Genomic DNA, 20,848 nt, shown 5'->3' with positions numbered 1-20,848 from the left:
AAAAAAAAGAAGGTATTTCAGCCCATGCTATGCTCCTAATGAAAAGCAGGGCTCCACGCAGAAGATTCATTTTACAGAGCGAGTGTCAAAATTTTTTTCTGTCCTTTCACCTTCAATTTTGTCTCCCCTGATCCAGCCATATGAATGTTTTATTTATATCCAGTCACTTTCACCCAGTTGGAAGGCATTCTCTGAAATAAAATTGCTCTTTTTCTGAGACAGTCCAGTTAATAGATTCCCTTCGCATCCAGTCTCTTCAGCAACAGAACCTCCTTGATCTACTGACACACCAGGCTTACAAAAAAACCCAGCCCAAACCATCCCCCCTCCAAACAAAAATCCTCTGCCCCACCCAGAAGAACAAGACTTATTCTCCTACACAGCTGGATGTCGTATCTTCAATAATTATATAATTCTGAACATACATGCTGGTGATACTCTCTTTTGATTTGTCGAAGAGATTTCTGTGAGGTTGCACCCAAATAAGACTGAAGTAACACGCTGCCATGCTACACAACCGCTGGATAGTTATTTCACCTGCATCACCAGGTCTGCGAACATTGTCTGGAGAATTTATTTGATTTCCTCATAATTCTACTGGCTCCAGGGTATTCATTTCTGGGAGCATCTATTTCATGTACACACTCATTCTGTCCCTACCTGACCTTTTATCTCAGAGCAGACTCTACCTGGCCTCCATATAACCCTTCTATGCGGCTTGTTGAAGCAACCACATATTCCTCTACACAAGAGCAACTGGTGTGCAAAACCTCAAACCAATCCCAGAAAAAAATACCTTGCCCCTCTAACGCATCTAAGAACTGAACTATGGCAACAGCCCTGCCTGTTCCCATGCTAATTATGGTCATCTCGTTTCCTCCATCACTGTGGCCCTGCTATAAACCCCAGAAAAGTCAATGGGAATCTTGCAATGTCAGTGAGGTTTGACTCAGAATACCGAGAATATATTCCATATATTTGCATACAAAGTAAGATCTAATTCTGCTTGGAGACCTTGAGGGGAATTCAAAGTGCAAGCTGGTGTCAGCAGAGGAGAGGGGAAGAAAAAGGCTAATCCTACACATATTACTTCTCTTTAAAGACCTTTAGAGTAGAACACTGGTTATTAAAAAGCACTGACATATATATAAAGCAAGCCAGCTTTTCACTGACTTTTAAAATTATAATGTAATTATTATTTAAAACAGAGCATTTACATATTGCTTTTGCTACTTAGAAACAAACTTCGTTATGGCTGGAAGTGTCCTTTCTGTTTAACAACGCTATCACAGTGCTGCATAGAGAGTGTATGTGACCATGCAGTTTGAATGTGTTTTGGGATCTGAAAGTTGCATTCAAGTACAAAGATCAGTCTGCAATTCCAGCCCATCAGTTACTTTAACTGGGTTCTGATTTATTTATTGGCATGATAATAATTTTATTTTCTAAAGTGTAAAAGTGAACAGAGAGTGTGTTAGAGCTGCTTAAAAGAATGGTTGGATTCACATGAGAATAAGGCAGCAAAACCTTCATTCCTGACCAGCCATCATTAGGAATATAAATCCTGGCAAAATAAAGAAAAATAATTCCTTATATTAAAAAAAAAAAAAAAAAAAAAAAAAAAAAAAAAATTAAAATTTTTCCTTTTCTGTGAGTTACCTGAGAATACCTCACTATTTTGATGGAACCTAATTTCTCAAAAGCATCTGCAGGCAAAGCAAAACACTGGAGCATGAGTCTGCTTCAGAAAGCAGCCTGAAAAGCTGTGCCTGGACTCTTGTCTTCGCAGGAACTGTGAAGCAGCCAAAACTAATGGGTTTCTTCACATAATCTCCATTTTCCCAGTCTGCAGGGAGAAAAGTTTCTGCTGTTCCCAAGGACACAAGCCCCTGTCCTGCAGTGCAACCCCACCAGAGTTACTCAGGGGAAGAAAATTGCACGGGGAAACCAAAATATTTTTGCCTTTGTTCTGTTTTGATACATAGGTTCTCAAAAGACTATATTCCTCCATAACTGCTGAATGGTCAAAGGTCAAAGTGTATTGTTTTAACAGTGGTAGCAGTGTACTGAAAGTTTTCCATCCTCAACCCCCCCCCCCCCCCAAAATAAAACCCCAACATCCCCCTGCCCCCCCCCCCCCCAAAAAAAAAAGAAAAAAAAGAAGGATTTCAGAGATGGGATGTGGGCAGCAAAGCCCCACGCAGGTTTCGTCCATGCATGGTTGCTGCCAACAGCTCAAACCAACCGTCCCTGCAAGAAGGGTGAACCCAGACAGTTTACCCCCAGGTGCAACCCTTAAATTCTGCCAGCAAACCCCAGCATCTTCCTTTCCGAAAACCAGACTGGGCTTTCTCCGACGCTCAGATGAACTCGTGTGAATACAGAAAGGTTTGTGCCAGCCCTCTCTGTTACAAGCCCCTGTCCCCTCGCCTGGTGCAGTCGCTCCGAGTCGCGTTCCCCAGCCGACATCCAACGCTGCCCTGATCCAGACAAAAGGCTTCCCCGACCCCTCACGCTGCACCTCGGCAAGCACTTCAGAATAAATCGCACTGCATCCCGCAGGGAAACACACAAAGCCAGGAAAGACACGTCAAGAATAGAGAAACGCTTTGTGATTTTTTTTTTTTTCCAGACAAATTGTTCACGTTTTATAGGTGTGCACTAGTAGGTGTTAATTTTCTCTGTTATTCCTTCAGAGCTGTCCAAGTTTGCATTTAATTAACTAAATGACTTGAGCCATCCAATTCTTGTTGCTACTAATGTATCACAATTAGAACAAACTGTTGCCACGGCAACTGCTCAATCTATCATAATTCATAAACTGGAGCGAGCTTGCTTTGTGGTTTACGCAATCCTTGGGTTTCTGTGACATGCAGATGGGCGTTTATTGTTATGCTAAATTGGGAATGGGTAATCCCAGAATACAAGATGATTTAGGTGCTCATTTAAATGAGATTTAATTACAAAAACTCTATCATTTTAGGGCCTGCCAAATTCCAGTCATTCCACGATCCCCCGTACTGTCAGGAGGTATCCATGCATATCAACACTAATCCAGAGCATCAGGAAAGAGCTTCCTCTCTTAATTATCAAACGCTACGTTTATTTTATTGTAAGAATAAACTCAGTATCTGTCTCAAGTCTGATGCTGCAATGACAGTTTACAGCAATATCCAAACCATTTTCCAATATGGTCTAACGAGGTGATACCGCGTCCTACTGCATCTTTTATCACTGTATGACAGCTCACAATTCCTCGTTACCAGCTCCAAGTTAACTCTGAAATTAACTCCTACACATCATACCTGAGAGATAACATTACAAATCACTATGAATTATTTAGAGCTCCTTATCAGCAGTTTCATTGGGGTACTTATACAGAAAGCAATCTAGAATATTACAGGATGAGAAAAACCTGAGCTTTAAGTCAAATCACCTCACACGTTTAACCAATCCATGACCTGACAAAAGTTAATGGCCCACAGACCCTATTCTGCATCTATATCTTATTAAATATATTTTTGACAGGATAAAAAAGCCAAACGCTGTTTATTGCTGTCTTCATAGCTGCACAGCATACCTGCTTTTATACTTAACTGAGATTTATTTACTGTCTTCTATCCCTTATTATGTATCAAGAAATAAATGTTGAGTACCTAAGCAGTTCCCTTATCTCTGCATGAGGAAGCCACAAGGAAGCTTGTAAATACAAGGCTGAATTTGTGAAAAACTATACCTTCTGTCAGCAAATGCAAGCCCTGGGCCTCAGGGGAGAAAAAGCATCCAAAGGAGGAATTTTTCTGTGTGTATGATTGCAATCAAATCAAGCCAGTCCTGCTCCCACAGGGAAGTTTACTTTAATAAAGCTTGTCTTACCCATTACCTTCCCAAGCCCAGTGACACAGCGCTGGGGCACTGAACAACCCCCCGTGCTCTGCAGACGCTACCTGGGCACACATCCAGAAGATGTGTTTATTTTTTCCCAAGCAAGTCCTTGCTCAGGTCCAAGTTAGACGAAATCTGGTGCTGGCGCTGGGCTCTGCCCGATGCTGGCGAGGCGGCTGGCAGCGCTCAGCACATGGAGCAATTATCAACAGGGATATTTAGAGGCCCTGACCTTTCCTTCTTATCTTCAGTCATTAACAGATTTCATCTTCCAGTCAATAAAATACGCTAAAACTACATTGATTTTGAAGTTCTGGAGAAGCAAAGCACTTGATCTTTCTGCTTAAACTTCCTTGGTCCTCCAATTAAGGTACCAGAATAAATCTTAACTACCACCTAATATCAGTTTTCACAAGACTTTCTCTCCAGCTGTAATCATGTTTTAAGCACCTTGGCTAAACTAATTGATTTTCATTCCTTTCTGTTAACATCACCTAACACAATCTAGTGCTAAGCTTTTAAATGTGTTTTACTCTTCAACTTACTGGTGAATTATTGTTGCTAGTTAAGTTTGTTAGCAGGATCTGTTCCACTACTAAAAAGAGCTATCTTGTCTTCAAATTATATTTAATTATCTCCATTAAACATTACAGGCTGCTCTGATGTTGAAAATGTAAATCACAGGGAACAAGAGGAAGATGATAGCATATTGTTCATCACATATTTTGTCCTCCTACTCCCTCTGCATTCTTTTAAATAAATGTGTCTAACTGTAAGTCCAATGAAGATCTTGTGAACGCTTGAGATATTCAATGCACAATACATACGTTATTTTTCAGTTGTTATAAACACAACATGAGCATTACTTAATTGGTGAAGCCCTATGACTCAGGGGCAAGGGCAGAGTTAAACCTCAGGTTTCCCTGCTCTAGCAGAGGCAGTTAATGGCTGAATGGATGGCATTTAATGGGCAATTAGCAGTGTAAGAAAGAAAGGGGGTTATTGTTGAGTGAGTAACCAGTTCTTCAGAAACAGGAGTTTCACCTCATTCCCCCGCCCTGGGTTTTGTACCACAGACACTTCAGCCATTTAAAAGCCAACTGCCAGCACGGATTGAACCATCTCTTGGTGCAGCGCCTGACATCATTAGCTGACAAGCGCTAAACCTGAAAACCCCTTCCTAAAGCCCGGAGAGCTTGAGGCCAGCAAGGCTCTCCTGCCCGCCGCAGCCGAGCCCAGCCGCAGGGCTGGGGCTGGGCGAGGGCTGCCAGGTAAGGACGATGTCCTGTACAACATGCCTGCCGTGGTACCGCTGCCGCTCTGTGGGTACACTTCGTAGAATCACAGAATCATAGAATCATTTAGGTTGGAAAAGACCTTCAAGATCATCGAGTCCAACCATCAACCATGCCCACTAAACCATGTCCTGAAGTACCCCGTCTACTCGCTTTTTGAATACCTCCAGGGATGGTGACTCAACCACTTCCCTGGGCAGCCTATTCCAATGTCTGACAACCCTCTCAGTAAAATAATTTTTCCTAATATCTAACCTAAATCTCCCTTGCCGCAACTTGAGGCCATTTCCAGCCCCCCACCCCTTTCCCACCCCCACAGCTCAGTCTGGGAAAGAAAACACATGGATCTTCAGTTTCTGCTGCGGAGAGAATACAGGCGGGCACGTTAGCCATAGCAAAGACAAAGTTTAAGATGGAAACCTTCCTTGTTTCTCTTTTCCCCTGTCTGGACAGGGCATCACATCACCTGGTGACAACCCACGGGGGGGGCTATGCCACAGCCATGGGCAGAGAGGAGACCTGGGTCCCGCACCCACAGCACCCCGACCCGGTGGTATGGATGCGGGCTTCAGGAGAGCTCCAGCTCTGCTTCGGGACTGCACCTCCCACCTCCCGAAGCTTTGCTCAGGCAGGTCGAGCAGAGCACTTCCCCAGTGAGATCCCTTCTTTAACAGGAGGGAAAAACGGTAAAAAAATAATCTCTCTCTGATCTCTTTCCCTAGGTTCCCTTTTCTCTTCCAATTTGTCTCCTCGCCCATGCATCAGAGCAGCTCTTGTATATGCTTGTAGGCATCTTTGTTTCTCAGTTGCGGACTAACCTCTTTCTCTTTGGGAGGCTTTTCATTTGTCATAAGGTATCGATCCACTGACAATAGTTCTCTGCTGCTTTCTGCCATATAAACAACATCACGGATTTCTAAAGCTGCCTGGGAAGTAAGGGCAGAGCGGGAATCGGGGACATCTCTGTGCCAGGCACCGCAGGATGCTCCTTCCGCGCTCGCTGTTGATCGGGGACTCCTTGGTCCCTCCGTAACCAGGTTAAACAGCATCAGGGCAGCTCAGCCGCTGCGGAGCGAGCTGGCCAGGGACCACGGGACGTGTCCTGCCAGCGGCTGTGACCTGCCGGTGGCTGTGGTCCTTCCCCAGCCCTGACACCCACACACCCCACGGAGCAACAGACGTATTCGTCACTGGCACAGCACAACCGGGTCTGCAGGAGCCCCACAGCTCTGCTGCACGGTAAGGAAGGAAGGATCCTCGCCAGCTTTTTCTGTGGAATCATTTTTGATGAATATGAACACAGATTTTAAAAAAGCCATTATTTCAAAATGCAGAACTGTAAACATGCCCCCAATCACTTTTGATGGGGTACACTTGGGACACAAAATTTTTGCTTCGGTCTATGAGAATTCATTATTTTTTCTTTTTAACCTTCTGTGCCTCAGAGACAAAATACAAGGCAATTTCTTTGACTGAGTATGATGGTTTCTACTTTTACTATTATTACATGCCTGCTTAAACCATTTAAAACAACAAATAAATCCTTCAGGTCAATATTTTTCTGTTCATCTCTTACGTATATTTTTTTTTGCTTTGCATTAAACTGCCCTTGCTAGACTGAAAATGCACTTTCAAGAATAGCTGTTTTCTTCCTCTGCAAACCCAGCTATATTTAGCTCACTGGTATGCACAGAGGACCTGACATTTTTGTGTTAGAGGAGCTTATTCAGAGCAAACTGCAACCATCTCCACAATCAACGGAGGTTTTGCTTTGCGATGGAGGAGATTTCCTTCCCAGTCCCTGCAGCTTTGGATTTTTTACCGATTTGGTAGAAAAGTCATTTCAGCCTTACTCTCTCAGGTAAAAACATCATCTGAATTGCTAGCTCCAAAGTTGCGTTCTCTCTTCTTTCCACACTGCTTTGGTGCAGGGTAATACAATTGTACTACACATAGGAAGTCACTGCTCTGTGATGCCCGTCCCGCAAGCTCACCCCAACCGAATGAAAGGCAAAACTTCACTTGACTGACTCTCTCCTAGCAGGTTTGTTTTCTCCTTCCCTTTCATTTCTGTTTATTCTAAAAGGAACAGAAAAAAAATTTAGCTCTGAATGCGTGACCCAAGTACGGGCACTAAAGGATGCTCCTTCCATGTGGGACTGACAAGGGTACTTGATTTCGTGCCCTTCCGCAGGCTGCTTTCATAAACCATTCATAAGCAATGACAAAAGTGCTTAAGGACCCATTCTTTCTGCTGAAGTGGTTTGATCAAATGAAACCCTGACTCTGGGATACAAGTTCAGCAAGAAAATTGAGAAACATCTGCATAACTTACATTGTATTGAATAAGCCCTTCATGGTTTTCTTTTTGTTCCTGGATGAGCTTAGAATCAGCAGCCATTATTTCTTACTCAAAATAACATTATTATGTTTCTACAATACCCGTGGGGTTCAGAAACTGGTTATGATCTGCTCTCATAAAATGCTACTTCAGTTCCTAGCATTTGGCTTACAATGTTAGCCATGATCTACAGGATTTTTCTGAAAAGATGATTAACTCTTGTTCAAACAAAGGAACATTAATGGGAACTGAGGTTTTCCACAGCAAAAATCAATTTGCACTATACATCACACAGACCTAGCAGAGCACACCATCCTCTGGTCACCTGTTGTTGAAAAATCCTATAGAGGTTAGCACAGGGAATGACCTTTCAATACAGCTCCAAATCATCCCACCCAAACCCCTGAAACAGGGCTCTCCCAAAAAATGCATGCTAGAAGAGAATCAGGGTTGCAGGAATATATCAGTACCTCTGGAAAAGCACATCGTCTTTGTCATGTATTTATCTCAAGCCTCACATACACAGGAAATTCAAAATAAGCATTAAAATACATTCTCACAAATTGAAACTATCTGCAAAGACATTCAAATAAACTTACCCTCCTCTGTTCTGAGCAAATGAGATAATTTTATGATTAATTCCTTGTAAACTAACTTTGAAGAGCTATTTTATCATGATACAGTTACCCCTTGTTCATATATGTAGGTGCCTTGAGGTACATGTGACTATTCGCACTATTCAGAAGTCCTATTCACCAAACAGGGTTTTGTAAGACTGGGTTTTTACTGTTGCTACCATAGAAATAACAGCAAACTTGAAAAAATCCCCCACTAACACCCAACAGCAGTTGCATGGTTGATGCAACAGCTCTGCTGGAGAAATTATGTTGTCAGCTCAAGTGAGTTTGACATTGCAGAGATATCAAAACGCAAGCAAAGAGAAAAGTTTCATCAACAAAGTAATTACTCTTCTGGACTCAATGGAACCGCAATTATTTCACGTTGAGGTGTTGTCAGTTTATGCTGCAGATAAAAACTGTTAGGTAACACTGACAGGGGCCTATGCAGAGATTGCTTTTCAGATGTAAAACTCTCCTGGCAGCTCTAAATTTTCTAAAAAAAAAAAAAGGAACCAAAAAGTACATGTCAACACTATGCGTTAAACACCTACACATTTTTCCCTTTAAAAATTATGTTGCTTTTTAGCCAGAGGCAGTTAAGTATGCACTAGAAATCACAGAGGAAAAAGATACCCTTCTTCCACACTTTCACTCGGCATCTTTTTGAAGTAAGTTCAGTGCTGGTGTGCATTCACAGGACAGGGCAGCTGGGCGCCAAACAAAGCTGAGCAGAGGCGGGGTGCCCGGAGAATTAGGGACAAATGCCCCTGCCACTTCAGGGGCTCAGAGCAGGCAATGTGAAAAGGCACCAAAACCAGTCTGCTGTCCCAGGCAATCTGGGATTGTTCATGCCTTGTGGCTCTTGGTTAACTTGGCAAAATCAAAATACAGATGGCTGAGGAGGAGGAGCTGGTTTTAACTCCCTGCTTTGATGACTTGGTGAAGCAATTTGGCTGCTCTGGGCTGCACCGGCAGCATGGAGGAACGGTTCTCCCCAGATGCCAATGAAAAATTACTAATTTAGGGGTTTGCCCCAGAACATCCCCTTCCTCCCCCCCAGGTGGCACCTGCAGCAGCACGCCCTGCCGTGACACGTTCTCAGAGACCTGCAGTTTCTCTTCAAGGGGAGGGCATTTTCAGTCACACATTTTTGGTCTGCTTAAGTGGTCCAGAGAGGGAGACCACAGAACACAGCAGGGAATTTGGCAGCCCTGTTGCATTGTGCCCTGATCACTGAGGCAGAAGGGGATAGGGGTGACCCTCTCTGGATTTGCGTGGGGGTATTTTCCCCCTATAATGCATACTCCTTCCTGGGTTCCATTTATTTTTCCATCTTCCAAATCAGATTTTTTTTCTCTTTCCTCTTCACAAAAGGGAATGGAAAAGGCTAGAATTACCACAGCGAAGAGATCCTTCACTTTCTACATCAGACATCAAAGCAGCATGCTTGCAGCCTTCAAAGAGTCCCTCGGTGACTGCAGAACTACCGCGGGGTTGCTAACTTAAAGTAATTTCTGCTTAAATGAATACATCTCTGTTATGAGACAGCCACATACAAATTTAAACGTAGTATTATTACTCCATTATGAAGATACCTGCTTCAGTAATTGAAAATTTCACAAAATGAATTGATTGTTAATTATCTTTTAGCTTTTACCTATACATTCCTGTAAGGCTATTACGTTATAAGCATGAACACAACAACGGCACCGCTTATACCTGACTAACAGTTGGTGGCATCCCTTCATTGGAAATGTACACCCTCCTCCTTAGGTAATTATGTGGAACATGATTGTGGCCTTGGGCTCTGCCTGCTCCGTGTTTTCAATTAGATTTTACTACAGAAGTATATATTAACATTAAAGGAGCATTACAATGCAGCAAATGTGATAAAACAGATCAATGTTAGATGTACCTTATGCTTCTGTTGTTTCAAGAATCATAATCACCATTAATTTATGGTCTTCTGAGGAGGATCTAATTACTCTAATCATCTCTTATTTCACCCAGAGTATGCACTTTTGCTGTTACCTAGCTTTAAATACCTGCCTTGACAATACAGACAACATAGACCTGCAATTTTAGCAATCCTACAGCCTTTTACTGGCTTGGCTGAATTTAGAAGGTTCTGAGCACAGTCAGATGCTCAGATGGGAGATCTCCCAGACAGGATCAAGTGTGGGTAGAAATCCCTCTTCCAGAAGAGTCCTGACTTGGGAATACGATTGTGAGTAATATATTTATCACCAAAATGTCTTCATTCTTCCAGTCACTAGAGATGTCTCTGAAGAGCACAGGTGTCGACTCCCACACCCTGGCCAAATCCTGGGTGATTATTTTCTGCCCAGTTTGAATTGCCCCGTCTTCCCCACCTGACGACACTGTTATTCATATGGTTAATGCAATCGTGGAGGGCAGTCTGCATACCCCCATGGTGAACACAGCCTGAGAACATACATAGAACGACACACACCTGCCCGCCTTAAGCTGTATTTCTGAGTGCTGCTAAAATAGCTACAAGCTAGCTGATAACTATGCTTCTAACATGCAGTTTTTAAATCCATCTGTAAAGTGCTTTAGGTTTCTTCTGCATGCAAGGAACTGTTATTACTGTTATTACTGTATTCATTTCTGAAACACTCCAATCTTTGCCTGGCTAAACATTATACAAATTAGTGGTGGATAAAAATGCAGAATCATTATATAGTTCCAGAAATAAGTGAAAATCAAAGCTTTTAAAACACATTTAAATATACAGAGATATTTTCCCACCACTCATTGTTTTCTACCCAGTGTAGAAATGCAATTACAAGAAATTTCATGGCAACACATATTAATATACCATTTTAGTCTCACTTCAGAGAGTAGCAAAACTTTAGGAAATATTTAATGCTTTACAAAAGTGACTCAAAGTGCTTTTGAAATACCGAGTGTCAAATCCGGTGTATAGAAATGCAGCTCCATCAGCGGAAGCGAGATCACATTTGGCTATCCCAGAGCCAGGTTCCATTTCTTACACGATTGCTCCTTTTTTGTGTTGCTTTCTGCAAAGACCCCACCTACCCGGCTTCACTCGTGCAATGCCTCACGGCATTGCTTGCGTAGTCTAAGCAGAAAGAGCAATTGTCTCCCGGGCTGAGCTCTGCAGCAGGGCAGCTCTTCGCTGTGCTCCCACCTCTGACCGACGCGAGTGCCCCGGGACGGCAGCGAGCCATGTGCTTGCACCAAGTCCCGCATACAGCACCTCTAGCCCACTGCCTAGGAGAAACCTGCACCGCCGGCAGTGAGTTCTTGGGATAAATTAGATGTTTTTACATCCATCTCTAATAGCTGGAGAAAGCTGCATGGAAGATAGCTCGCAGTCATAGCAGAAGGATTGCGCTCGGTGCAATGCAATGCTGCTGACTCGGTGCGGCGCAACGCTGCGGACTCTTTTGCAGGAAAGCACTCAGGAGTTTGCACAGCTGAGGAATTGGGATCCCCCGTCCGCCCCCCCGAGTCCCGACCCAGACAGAGCCCAGGCTCCCCGCAGTACCCGCTGGCCCTGCAGGCACCAGCGCGTTCTCCTGCGGCGCGGGACACGGGCCGACACGTCGGGGCACGGGCAGCCGTGCAGAAAGACAAACCCGCGCCCTTTGCTTTCTGTGCACAGCTCTCCTGTGGCAAGAGGCAAGGTACATGTACAGCTTGAGACGAGGCAATGAAATTATAAAATGGCCTGTCTTCTCTAGAGATGTTGCCTCAGGCACATCCTGCAGAACCACAAAGTAAAAGAGCTTCAAGTTTTCTTAAAAATACAACCACCACCCAGAAGTAAATCTATCCTCCATCGTGCATCTCCTCATGAATCTCTGAGGCGAACAGCCTTCACCCGATCCATCTCCTGCTAATGAGAGTCGCGCTCATCCTCCACGGGAGCAGGTACAGCATCATGTCACAGCAGCCTCCGGATCACCAACCCAAGCAGCGAGCACTCAATCATCCCCCAGACTCGACTGCAGAGGGGAGAGCTGGGCACCGGCAGTATCAATCTCCCATCCTTTTTGGCATCAACCAGTCTAACAACTTCTTCTATCTAAGCTTTAATTTGGCTTTCTCTTCGTGGGCCCTAAGCCATTTCCCATCATGTCAAGAAGAAGTGACAGATAACCACACTTCTCTCCGCTATACTGAAGTGGTAGGGTATGGTATACCCAGAAATCCCAGGTGCCCAAGTTTAGGCCACTATAATTTTGCTTCACTTTTTTTTTATTTTCCTTTTTTTTTTCCCCCAAATTTTTTTTACAGCAGCCTACTAAGCAGAGGGAGAGGGGGCAGGTATTCCTGATGAGGCCATCTACTCCCTGAAGCGATTAGTAAACACTGTGAAGCAATCCAGTCAGTAATATTATATTTTTCCTGAGCTGTACTCTCCTGTAGGAGTTCTTAAAAGCAGCTGCTAAAGGTCATAAGCCAGCTATATTCAGTAAGCAGTGGGTCTGTGAGTGTCTGTTTGTTTAGGGAAGAAACCTCCCACCAAAGCACCAGGGAGAGAGAAACAAGCATGTGGCAAAAGATCGATGACTCCAGAACTCAAAATTCTTTTAGCACTTACTGCTTCAATGATATCTATGTAAATACTGACTTCTTATTTTAGGGTTAATTCATTAGTAGCAGTAACATATTACAAGATTTTTGTGCTATTTTTTGACTAGTAACAGCATCCCTTTCCACTTGGAAAACAAAATGGATGCAGAAGGTAATAAAATAAATCTTATTGAGAACTTTACCGAGAAGTTAGACGTTTAAGATTTTTGATTAGTTCTGCTTAAATTAACTTTAAAACTCTTTAGACACTTAAAGGTATTCACAAGGTTTTTTTACATACTTTTACGGTAGTGCTCTTATATATCCTGACAAAAATATAGGCCAGCAGGATCATTTTTGTAATAAAGGTTATCACCAAAAAAATTCCACTGATTATTTCATTTCTCGATTTCAAAGAACACTTAATTTTCCCCTCAATTAAAATGAAATGCTACGTACTCACTGTGAATAGCCCAATACTCCACAAAAGTGGACTTTATTGTATACTCTGTTCTTGGAGCGTCTCCAGACCTTACAGCTCCAGCCTGAAGGGCCTTAACTGAAATTAAATGAAGCTGCTTTTCAGTTCAGGCTTGTCTCAAGACAACTCTAATATCAGATACCTACAATCTATAGTTTTGTCAGGGATACAATCTTAGGCTGGATAAAATTGAGAACTTCAGCATCTGAACATGCAGATCCCTAAGATAATGAAGCAATGGGCAAACTGAAAGCATATCAATGAGAGAAATTAATATTTGTGGTTAGCGAATTTTATGCAGGTACTACTAGTAGAATGCTTCTTTAAACAAAAGCTACAATTCACAACTGTCCTTTTATGAGCCCCAGATTATGGTAGATTCAAAGTCACGTTCCCTGAGAGCCTCAAAGCCTGATTTTCTCCACCATCCAACAGTATAAAACTCCAGCAAATGTTGCATTAAAATCCTCATAACTCCAAAATCCACATATGTAGAGTTGCTATAGCAACTGTCATCTCAAGCCTTCCCAGGGGAGAAAATAAATGTGTGTCCTACCTGGTTAATCGGTATTTGTGTTACAGAGAATTGAAGGGTAACTTAGTTTCACCAAAAAATAGAACATATACTGAAGTGCTACCGTGTTAATGTGACATTATTTAATCTGAATAAGAATTTGCTTTGCATGTGCCTTCAAATTACAGTATTTATGTAACACTCAACACAATAAGTAAAAATGTTGCTGCCAAATATACCTGACTTATGCTGCTTATTGATTTGAAGAGGGAAGGTGGAAGAGTAGATGGGATTAAGGACTTCAATTTTCATAGTGGTTGTATTACAATAAAAAAACCCAAACAAAACAAACAGCCCTACAAACAAAGGGTCACGCAATCTGGATGCAAAAATAAGCTGATGGAAGATGATGACTGTATGGTCAACTTTTCCCCATTTCTCTTCATTCCAGGATGAATAAAGCTCCCAAGCAGTAAGACCACACTGGCTGAGAAACCATCATCACTCACTCAGAGTCATGACTGTAACGTTTTTAACTTGAAAAATGTCCTGAAAATAATTCAAGAAAAAAAAAAAATCCCATTTGGAGGATATATTCAGGAGCATGTTGACAGTTATCACTTGCTTGTAGAAATATCCAGAAATGTATTATTTTAATCTTAGCAATTACTAAATAAAAGTAATCACAGCTATGAGGCAATAAAATCTCTGTGAAACAAAAATATAATGATGACATATCCCTCTACGTTAGTTCAAGGACATAATTTGAGAAAATAAGATCTTAGGAGAATATTCAACATACACAAGTACATCTGTACCTAGTTAAAGAGTACAGATATGGACTTCAAACCTGCAGAGACAATGATTTCTTTTAATCTAATGGTTATAGCTCTGGCGAGTTTCCAAATTGCACTCCTCCTTCAAAATCTGAAGAGCACGCTCACAGGAAGCCATACATCTGTACATACTAATAAGCGATGCCGTCAGTCTGAGTAAAATGCCAAACGTGCTTGTACAGTAATGCAAAGCAGCATTAGGTTTTGGGCAAGCGAAGTACCCAAGTGGATACTGTCATGCCTGCTACATAAAGCAGATTGATGTTCAGGTTTGCCATTAAAGGGATCCAATTTTTCAGTATTACATTCTAGGGATTCAGGAAATTTAATTTAAGTAACAGTGTGTATATATATATATATATATATATATATATAGTAGTACTAAATAACCACAGGAGAAGAAAATAGCTTGTGATCTCATAGTCCTTCATAATTAGAGCTAAACATTGTTCGAAGAAAGGGAGAACACAGCGGCAAGACAAAACCCAACCCTAACCAAAGCTGTTTAACACAAACCCACAGGCAACTCCTCCTGCCCTATTAATCTCCATACACCACCAACAATATACCCAGATTCAGCATTTCCATAGTCTCCCAATCCATCCTTCCTGTGCAAATTTTTTCAAAAGAAGAGATTATTTCTAAAAGCTTACTTCCACTTTGGGATGTGCTTTTTATCTCAGCTTCCTTCCTGGGAGATTCTCCTGCAAACAAGGCGAAGGAGAGGGACGAAGCACCTCTGGGAAGGCTCCTGCTTCTTTAGGGCTTTGCCGCCAGGCTGCGAAGAGGCTCTGCTGCCTGTCTTTGCCACTTGGCCACCAAGTGCCGGTGAGCAGGGACCCCGGGGCTGGGGACACACTGCCGGACAGACAGTCTTACAGACAGAGCTGCTGCGCGTTGCCTCCGTCGGAGGAGGGTGAAGGCGAGTTTCTGTCTGTATTGCTGCTGAAGGCACTGACTGAGGATGCCACGCATGGGTCTGGGAGTCATACTTCTATCCGCCTGTCCCAGCCACCTTTTCACATTCACTTAATCATAAATACAACTACGTTACATGACAAAGGCTAAAAAAATGGTAATAAGAAGTGTTGAAAAGTATTGTTTTTCCTAACAATAAATTGACTTCTATGCACAGAGAAAGCAAACCAGTATTTTAAGAACTCTACATATCACATTGATTTAACTACAGATGCTTTTTCCCCTTCACTTTGCTTTTACAGTGAAAGTATTGCCTCTGGAAATCTGCAATGGTGTAAGTTTTAAAAATATTTACATTACAAGAGAGACTAATAATAAAAAAAGCAAACTATTACTGCCACCTATGAAGTGATGTTTCCAAGTTGTGTTAGAGCATATCACATGCTCTGCCGTGCACTATCTGTAAAAGGAAAAAAATAAAACCAACCCCTCACCCCCAAGAAATGAAAACATGTGACTTCGTGAAACCAGGTTAATCTAAACGCATCTCCCAAAACTGCCCAAGCAGGAGCATGCTGCCAGGGAACAGCCTTCCCACGGAAGGAGCAAACCTGGCATCCCTGCAGCAGCGTGAGCCGGGGTCCCGAGGCACCACGCGAGACGGAGCACGGCAGAGCTCCCCGTGCCACACGCAGGGACAGGGCACGGGCACCTGGCCCCGATCAGCCCCGGCAATCCCTTCTGCAGCGCCCTGCCTCTGGAAATGAGTTTAAATCAGAAACAGATAATCAAAGTAAAAGTGGATGAACAACCAAGCGAGAAGCTGCAGGGACTAATTAATCTCCGGTGCAGGGCTGCGCGGGGCAGGGTGTGAGGCGCAGCTTGCCGCAGGACGCATTCCCGCACCACCTGCACCCCTTCCCGTCCTTTCACTTTCGTACTCTAAAATTTTGACTCAATTTGGCTTATTGATTTAGCCGTGCTTCGCCTGACCTTACAGAGCAATCTGTGCTCTTTTCAAGTGCCACTTCGTATTGACTCTGCCGTGGAACTATGACTCCTATAATTGGTTTAACAGCTCTTTGAGGCCACTTTGTTTCTGATAAGATACCCACACATCTGCCGAGAATTTAAAATAGTTTTGTTGTCAAAAACAATTACACCAGGAGCGTAAAAGCAGCGTTTCATCCCTACAGTCCCTCTCCAAACGTGTGGGTTAACAAGCTGAGCAACACCAAGGTGGGAGCTGGGCGGCAGGCAGGGATGGGCACCGTCCCCTGTCCTCAATGCCAAAACCCCGCTGACCCTTCAGCTGATGAAGGTTTTGGTCGTTAGGAGCTGCTCAGAGTGGAACAGTAAGTGAGCCCCTCTTCTCTGTAGGGATTCCTCTCTATATTTAGTGGCTTTCTACCAAATACTAACAGAAGGATCATTCTGAGCAAAGACATGGCACGGTTCCAGTCCCCAGTACTGTGTCCTAGTCCTCAAAGGTTACATCAGCAGTTTAGAATATATACTGATAGTTATAGGAAAACACAAGAAAACCCCACACTGAAACATAACCCCCAAAACCTAGACAACAGCAGCGATTCCCAGGTATGGGGCAACGGCTATGTGACCATTGCATCAAAGCCAAAGAAACCCAAAGAAAGGTGAAATGTGGTAAGGACAACCATATTCCACACCTACTAGGAAACGACATGTTGCATTACCAAACTAAGCCTATAAATTATGACTGACCATGTGTTTTCTGAATTTTTAGATAGTGGACAAAGAAACTGGCTGAGTAAATGCAAGCTGTGAAAAGGTCAGGGATCTGCTTTTTCCATGTGCCACCTCCCATACACCCAATGTTTTATCTCCATCCTGTAGCACAAACTCCGATATCTCACCTTTCTCAACCCATATCACCCCCCTCCAGTCTGCTGCAAATGCTACTGCTTGAATTATTTGCCTTTTATGAATTACTTGCAGCATACTTCTAGTTCTTTTTTTGTTGCTGTTGTTATTTTCTACACTGAACAAGGTAGGTATTTTCAATATGCTTTCTACAAAACAACATTATGCTTGTATTTATTGATAAAATAAAATAAATCCATACAATGAGAATCACAACATTATATATAACACCATTTCTCACTTTAAAAGATTGTGTTGCATGAGATTTTCAGCAGGTGCAATTTCCATTTCAGCAAAGAGCTGTGTGGCTAAGCTTAAGCACAATATTTTCCACAGAAAATATCTGACAGGAAATCACTAGCAATCACCAAAAAGTACAATCCCCTCACCCCCACTCAAAAAAAGAGAGACAGAAAAGCAAGCAAAGCAGCAAAACTACTGCAGCTTGATCTCTGCGTAGGGCAGAAGGGGGAAAAAGCCCAAACAGCAAAGCCATCGGTACAGCGCACTGACCGAACCTGCTACAGGCAACGTCTGCCAGCGCCATGGGCTGGGGCAGCTGGAGACACCAGCTATAGCGACCGTACGTAAGTGCATTCACGCGTGTTGCGTGCACGCCCATTGCACAGGTACGATCACGCTGGGCGGTTTGTTGGACAAAACATCGCACCTTTCAGTCCACGGAATTGCAATAAGCCCCTGCAGCACCTGAGGAGTTTGGGCTGTGACGGCCAGTAGATACCAAAGTCCCTTGTCCCCAGCGTCCCCCCTGCCAGGGCTGCACCAAGCAGCAGCGGCCAGTGCCACCGGCTCTGTTCCCCTGCGCCGGAGCACAGCAAAGGGAAGGGCTGTTTCCTTTGCCCAGTACCCTCTTCTGTGCTCTGTGTGAAATCGAGTTAATCAGCATCTCTTTTGCGGTCCTACACGAATTTGTACAAGAATCTTATGCTTTCAAAGAAGTACAGGGTAAATCAGCTCTATGACTACATGGAAACCTAAAGCTTTTGGTACTGAATGATTTTGAACGCTGGCAGCAGCCTTTGAAATTCTTTGGGTCTTTCTATCACCTGCTTAAATCTTTGCAGACAACAATTTAAAGCACTTCATCTTGGTCACCTGCAGGCCTAAAGCATTCCCAGGCAGGGAGCACAAAAGCTGCACTGTACTCCCTGCATCAGACCAAAGTTATAAACGGGCCCAACTGTGTTTAAAGCTGCTTATGCTGTTTCTTATCTCTCCCTTGACAGGGAGAGCAGAGATGTTTGAAGCATTTGTAAGACTTGGCAGACCTCCTTTCCAGTTGAAATTAATTCCCTTTAGGGATGCAACGGCTGCCTGTAAAGCCCATTGCAGAGGTGAGATGAAACGTGAAAACCTCTATAACCTCTGCTTCCTCCTGGGCAATCCCCTCTTCCACCAGTGAACTGAGGCCAAAACAATTGCAAATCTCTGTACAACCAACGTCCTGAATTGCAAAGAACAAAGCTCTGGTGCAAGCACCTTCCTATGGAAGGGACTTCTAGCCAAAGCACGGACCCGCCCGAACGACACCGCTGTCTTCCTGCAATTTTACTTCAATAACCTGTAATTTTAACAACTGCAAATTTGGAAATTATATCCCTGGCACAAAATGAGATGTGTTAGCTGGGATCTAAAATTTGCTCACTCATTTAAAAGATGCAATAATTTTATCCACAGCGGTGAGCTTGCCCAAGTCTTGCATTAAAGAACAAATGTTAAACGAAGATACAGGCAAAAAAAAAAACGGAGCAAGAAGCCAAAGCTCTTTCCTGCACAGGGAAGCTTGGTTCAGTAAGTGGAGATAACTGACAACATGGTACTAAATCCATGCAAGATCTGTGGGAGAGCATTTGAGGTGAGGTCAACGATGCCTAGATTCAGCTGGAGTACGCCACAGGCAAGGAGACATGGCAATGGTTTTCCCTGGGCTGGGGAGGGTAAAACGATCTTACAGCTGTTCAGGACAGCCTAGTATTTTCATTTCTCCCTGAAGACTAGGCTTGCAGGTGTTTGCCAAATCACTCTGAAATTACAGCTATCTCCAAACAAGATGCAGAGGGAAGTAAAACCAGATCTCTATCACTGAGCATTAGCCGGAGCCACTTGGGCAGCAACAGGAATGTGCAGAAGGGGCCCGAGACACAGGAGGTAATTGAAGTTGCAATGCTCAGTCACTCACAGTTTGATTCAGCCCTACACATTGTAATAGTAGATTGATTTTTCACCTCTGGAATACTGTTTACTCAAAACACACAGAGCAACTAAAGTTTTCCCTTTTTAAACACTTTAAGGGCAAATCTGAAAAATTTTTTTCTTGCCAATAGACCTTCCAACACTGTTTTGGAAAATGAATCGTACTGTCCTCTGGCTGTTTACTATAGCCTGCTTCCTCCAAGGCCACCATCCCCACCAACAAATATAATGAGAAGAAGGGAGTGACTTTCTCCTTGTTCCGCTGTGTGAGACAAAAGAGAGGCTGTTAACGTTTGTACCCAAACCATCATCACAGCATCAGCTGCAACACACAGGGTTGGGATCCCAGCTAACTGCTGGTCCCAGCAGAGCCGATTCGATATATTTACAGAGTGCTTTAAACCTGATTTCTGTTGGCAGCAAAGCCCAAAGCTGACCAAGTTTTGCATCTCTTCACATGCCCATCTGCTCTGATTGCCAGGGCCTATTTCCCTAAGCTGCCCAGCTCCTTTGCTCAGCTGCCAGTGCCTGAGCGGCTGTGAGCACAGGATGGATGTGGCGTGCACTCGAGCCCTGGGACAGACACACTGCAGACTCCTCTGCAGCATCTGAAGCCTCTCAAAGCCAGCTTCTAATTGAGTCTGATGGCGCTTTGCAATAATTCATTTTTGTAACAATCCAACTAATGGATTAGATCCTAGTGTTTGGATGCTTTTTCTTAAGTCGCATAAGTGTAACATTTTGGACTGGCTTTTGGTGAATGAACAACATGGGCTTAAGTAGACGCACTTGCGAAGAGAGGCAACCTGGCATTCACTCCAGGACTCTGGCTATACCCTTGCCATGAGCTATAGAGTAAGTCTACCTGGGCTAGTTTAAAAATAACCCGTGCAGAATGCAGTGTCAGTCTAGTCTCAGCGGCTGGAGCTCAGGACAGACTATTTACCCTGCGGTGTAAAGGTGCCCTCAGGCTGCTGTTTGTGAAGCAGAACACTCATCAGACTATGCACTACCCTCAGTGCTGAACTCCAGAAGCACAGGAGTATACTTGACCATTTTTTGACTTTTTTTTTTTTGCTTACATCTTGTATTCAAAATGATTTAGTTAAGAGATGCCTCTTTCTGGACAATATGACAGCTAATTCCCACTTATCCTACCGAAAAGATACAATTGAAATGGATGCAACAATAAAACTAATGGTTAATATGATTGCTATTGATCATTTGCCAGTTTATCAAATGAATAGCTAAACGGAGAAGGAAAATAGTGCTATATATT

General features: G+C 43.3%; 1 protein-coding gene across 5 annotated transcripts in view; it reads right to left on the bottom strand.

Annotated features, from left to right (window-relative positions):
* Positions 1–20,848, bottom strand: part of GRM7 (glutamate metabotropic receptor 7) — a 309,745-nt gene that overhangs the window by 49,805 nt on the left and 239,092 nt on the right. The window lies entirely within an intron of this gene.

The sequence above is a fragment of the Aquila chrysaetos genome, chromosome 20 (assembly GCF_900496995.4).
Source record: "Aquila chrysaetos chrysaetos chromosome 20, bAquChr1.4, whole genome shotgun sequence".
NCBI lineage: Eukaryota > Metazoa > Chordata > Aves > Accipitriformes > Accipitridae > Aquila > Aquila chrysaetos.
The sequence above is the reverse complement of the archived record's forward strand: the minus strand, read 5'-3'. Positions and strand labels throughout refer to the sequence as shown.